The following is a 5,873-nucleotide window of genomic DNA, read 5'->3' as shown; positions in this document are numbered from 1 at the left end:
CAGCAACAATAATGTATATATATTATCCAGAAAGATTATATAAAGCTAATATTAACTTAGGGCTCTCGTCCTCTATAACGCTGCCATCGCCGCCACTGCCCTCGCCGGCGCTAACACTAACCCCGTCCTTATTGTAGGACAGTAATAGTTAGCTCCCTAGTGTTATAGTCCGCAGAGCCGTACATTACTAGCCCTTCTAGGGCAGGATATAGAGTTTATACAAGGCGCGATCTCCCCTTATTAAATAGCTTCGCACCGGCCTTTGTATATTAACGCCATCCTTATATAATCTCGGGGTCGGGTAGTAAGTAACCTATATACTACGTGCCTCGGCGCTTGCCTAGGCTACCGCCTGTTCCTATTATGTTATTAGGTACCTGTGTACTTTAGCGGAACATATGGGAATTATAAATAGCGTAACTATATATCCCGCTACTCCGTACAAGGCAAGGATAGAGGTAATAATAGTAGACCTCTGCGCTTGCTATAAGCAGGGCTTAGTGGTAATAGTAGGGACGGTACGGTAGCGGCACCGTTATTAATTAATAACGAGCCTAGGGCTATAGCCTAAAACGCAATTATTCTTGCATAAGGTATGTACAAACTTTTATTTAGCATATATTAGCACATATCTAGCTATTAGGATTATTGGCAGCACTTATATAAGATTTATAGCTTAACGTGCTATATAAGCTAAGTAGTTGTCTTATATAATAAAACTAAAACAGATTAGTATATATAGATAATTAAGCTAGATACTATTAAAAGCTTTATATGAAAAATAGGTTAAATAACCTTAAGTAAGAGCTTAGTTCGCTGCCACTGTTTTAAACATTCTACTCTTTTAAAACTCTTAACACCTATTTACATCCTCTCCCATAAGATCGTATGACGCGCTCCTAAAAAGGATTATTCTGGTTCATTATTTATTACTAGAATTAATAGAATAGTAATAGCTAGTAGCGATAGTCGTGGCTATTATACACGCTGTTGCTCTTAGCACCACTATTTAAGGGCAGAAAGCTTTCTAATCTAACTTAGAGGATTAGTAATATAGTCGTCGTACTCGTCTTAGCTTTAAGGTTAAGTAAACTTATTAAGATCCTTAATAATCAGATTATATAAATCTAATTCTTGTTTAGTAAAGGCTTGCCAGTATAGTAAAACTAATAGCTAAGTAGAAAGAGTCTTAGGCCTAAAAGCTTGCGATTAGTAATTCTCCCAAAGTCCTTTAACCTTTTTAAGTGCAGCTCTCTGCCACTTTTTTTCCCAATTTACTTAGATATACCTCGTATGACGTTTAGGATAAAGAATAATTGCCGCAGCATATAATGGGGATTTATTAGACTTTAGGTAGTATTTATTAAACACCTTCCATCTAATTTAAATCCTTTTACTAAAGTGGCTATTATTCTTATAGTGTTCCTATTATACAACGTTAGAAAAACTCTTAAAAGTAAAGAGAATTCTTATAAGACTCTGCTTAAAATGCCTTATAAGAATATCTATTAAAAAGTGTATAATTATAGCACCTGGTGTACGAACGCGTAAATACGCGTTCGTGCACCAACCACCTACGTGCTGACTAATTAGGGGGGAGGCGCATTAGTATATAGACCACGTAGTCTGCTTTATATAATTGATAGTTACCATCCAAACAAGCATACGATACTACATGTATTTCGTGCCCGTGGATACGACTCACTCGTGCTATTAAGTTAGTACGAACACTGATTAGTGAGCGCGCACAGATTAGCAATTACTTGATACCTCCCCCCGAGCGATACATACGACAGCGACCACTTGTTTAGACTCCTAGTATGACCTGCTGGAAGGTCGGAAGTTGGGGATTACGGACTTATCTCTAACTCTGTATACTTATTTAAGTCTTAGTACGGTTTACTGGAAGTTATAGACGCGAATATAGACCTATACGGAACCCCTATCCTTAACCCCCTTGAACCTTAAACCTCTTTAGACCTTTTATGAAAACCCCCTACCCTCTTACGAACTATTACGGACCTGTTAATCGATTTTACGGACTGTTATAAGACCTCCCCTACCTGTTATAAGCTGCTACTACCCGCTACGCACTACACTACACTATAGTATAGCAGATATCAGTAAGTAAGTTAGTAAAGGTTAAAAGAAGTAGAGATAAGGCGTCGACGTTACGTCTATAAACGACGTTAACGACTATATTAGCTTTAAAATCCTTAAATATAGACACTTTAAGCTTATAAATGACGACCTGTGGGAGTAATATAAGGAAGACTTTGCGGACTTTACGGAAGCTATTTTTAAGGCTTGTAACCCTACTGCCATCCGTAACCTACGAACCCTTTTATGTCACTAAGGCGTATAGGTTAAAAGGGATAAACGAGTTACTGTTATACGGTCTCTATATAATATACTACGTGAGGAGGACTAAATGGAATAGACTAAAGAGTAGATCTTAGATTATATTAAAACTAGCGACCTCTTCGCCTCCTTTAAACTTAACAGAATCTCTGGCCTTATAGCTGACCTATTTAACCAAATTCGTTCTATAAACCTAAGTAGTATTAGAATTAATCTTACTGGCTAAAGTACACCTAATACTTAAGTTACGGACTATAATACCCCCGTAACCTAAATTACGGACTGTAATACCCCTGTAAACTAAAATACGGACTAAATTACCCCCGTTGTTTAAGTTATAGATCCGTAAGCTATATATCCGTAAGCTATAGATCCGTAAGTTATAGATCCGCAACCTATCTAAGCAAAGACCTACGGTAAGGAGCTAGCTAACCTGGCTAAGCTCTATACCGACGAATCTAAGTATAGCGGTGAAAACGATAACTTTGACTTTAAACTTACTATCTTTACAGACCTCTGTCGGAAGGCTGATATTCCTAAATAGGAATTCAGCTAAGCCTACTCTACTATACTGCGCGGCCTAGCACTTAACCACTACTACACTAACCTTAAGAGTAACCCCCTTGGTGTTCCCTTTAATAAGCTATACGAAGCTACGCGCAATTACTTTAAAGGACCGGAATATAAGCGTGATATTCTTACCTAATGGAATGCGACTAAGCTACGGACCGTAATTAATAAGAACACTGAAAAATCGACTATAGAGTGCCTGCAAATTCTTATTAAAGACCTTTGGCACCTATAGCACGGCCTTAATACTAAGCTTTGAATAGACGACTTCCTGTATAATAAACTTATTATAGCCTGCTAGGAAGTAGAGCCCTGTAAGTACGCCTACTATAAGCCTGTAGATACCTTAGCTGGCCTTATTAATGACCTATGCTCCTTTATTGTAACGTATAAAGTCTTAAACCTACTAGGTAGTACTTAAGCCTTTATTGCGGATATTTAATATCCGTAAACAGACTTAGACGTCTACTTTACGGACCGCCGCTACCGCTAGCAGCACCCGTACTGACCAAGTCCTACCCGTAACCCCTATAGCAACCCCCGTATAAAAATATACCCCTGTAGATAAACCAGCTAGAAGTGCTTCGTGTGCGGTAAGGAAGGATGTTGGTCTATAAGGTATACCTGGGAAGAATGTAATAAATCTAGGAAGAGATTTGATAGCTGTATTAACTAGTTTATTTTGGAATACGAAGGAAAGGAAGTAGAAGAGCCCCCTGATGAGTTAATAGAAGCCCTTATAATTGACTTTAACTTAGACGCTTAGGAATAAGAGACCTTAGAGATATTTCTAACCACTTTTAGACCTTTTACGGACAGCTAAGCCTTTAATATTACGACCGTATTAGCCGACCGTTCCTTTATACACTTAGTTGCGCCCGAAAACTATTCTGCAAGTATCCCTGTTACGGACGTTATAGATTATAAGCAGGACCTATTTGTATATATTACTACGGAACGCTATACCCCTAAAGAATTCTACGGTGTTATGATCGACATAGGTGCCTCTAAGAAGTCTACTGTAGGCTATAGATAATACCTTGCATATAGGACTACTACAAATAACAATACGGACATTAATATTACGTAAACTGGGGCTGTAAACGTCTAATTCGGCATCGGCTTAACCGCATTAATTGGATTAGTTAAAGTTAAGACTTTAATTAGCCTAGTTAACTTCTACGTGGTAAAAGCGGACACCCCCTTCCTACTCTGTCTTATAGATATGGATAGGTTATAGGTGTACTATAATAATGTTACGGACACCCTAATTGGCCCTATAACTGCCCTAGGAAGCAAGTATATTACCCTGCCAATTATACAACGATTTGGACACCCGTTCCTTATATGGGGAGAGACTTTACGGACCTATATTTAAGAATCTTTCGACTATAACCCGTGCTACCTTACTAGTACGGAGATCCACTGCCTATACCGCCGTTTCGGCCACCTGTTAGCCGAAAAGCTGTATAGAGTCCTTGAACGCTCTGGATATGACGACGTTAATAGGAAGGCAATTAACCACCTGACCAAATACTGCTCCTTCTGCCAGAAATACGGACGTTCCCTAGGCCGATTTAAGTTCACCCTTCGTAAGGACCTTAACTTTAACCACTTAGTGTACGTGGATATTATGTATATTAACGGCAGTCTAGTATTATATATAATCAATAAGGTAACCCGCTATTAAGCCGCCTGTTGGTTGTAAAATATATCCATAAAATACACTTGGGATATTTTACGGACCTGCTGGATCGACACATACGTTGGACCTCCGCAGTATATTACCCACGACACCGGTAGGAACTTTATTAGTAAGGAATTCCAGCAGTATGCTATGGCTATGGCTATATTAACAAAAGCTGTTCTAGTTAAGGCGTATTAGTCTGTTAGGCTTGTTAAGTGAGCTTACCTAGCCTTATAGAGAGCTTACTAGATTATTACGGACGAATGTAAGGACATTTAAAAGGAACTGGCTCTATAGATGGCCGTAAAAGCCGTTAATAATACCGCTAGCCCGGACGGACTAGTACCTACCCTCTTGGTTTACGGAGCCTACCTAAGGATAAGCAACCTGGGCCCTCCTGCCCCGTCTATTACGGAACGAGCAGCTATAATACGGAAGGTAATAACTGAAATAGTTAAGCTACGGGCTAAGCAAGCTATTAATAACGCCCTGCACTACCGCAACGGACCTAATACGACCCCAGTATATGACCTCCCGCTTAACTCTAAAGTCCTCGTATGGCGTGAAAGCGGTAGTTGGAATGGACTTTATTGTCTACTAGCCGTAGAAAACGAGACGTGCTGCGTATAGCTTCCTAGTGGGCCAACCAGCTTTAGAAGCACGTCTGTAAAACCCTACTTTTGGCCCGAAAACACCTATGACGTTAAACTAGATGAACTGGAAGTACTTGTCGAACTAGACGAACTGGAAGCACCCGCCGAATTAGATGAACTGGAAGTACCCTTGCCTACCTTAGAAGTCCCCTAGAAACCCATTAAACCTACTAAACCTACCGTAAAGCGTAGTTAAGGACGCCCCTGAAAGCACCCTGTAACTAAGAATACTATAATAAAAAATTACCTAACCTCTGCAGGAATATCCGCAAGGTAATCTCTGCCTGCGGATATATTAGTTCTAGTATAGGAAACCCCGTTTACGGACTTACGACGTAAAGAGATTAACGGACTACTTGAAAAGGGTATCTTTGCGGTTGTAATAGAGAAAGACGTCCCGCAAGGCGTCCGTATATTTAACTCACGCTTTATTAACGAGATTAAGCACCCTGGTACTAATAAAGCCTTTAAGAAATTAAGGCTTGTTATATAAGCTTATAACGACAAGGGAAAGGACTTAGTCCTTATGTAATTGCCTATAATTTAACGAGTCAGCTAATGAATTATACTTGCACTTATGCCGGGACTACAGCAAACTAAAC

Source organism: Cenococcum geophilum (assembly GCF_001692895.1).
Source record: "Cenococcum geophilum 1.58 unplaced genomic scaffold K441scaffold_10, whole genome shotgun sequence".
Classification (NCBI taxonomy): Eukaryota; Fungi; Ascomycota; class Dothideomycetes; order Gloniales; family Gloniaceae; genus Cenococcum; species Cenococcum geophilum.
The sequence above is the reverse complement of the archived record's forward strand: the minus strand, read 5'-3'. Positions refer to the sequence as shown.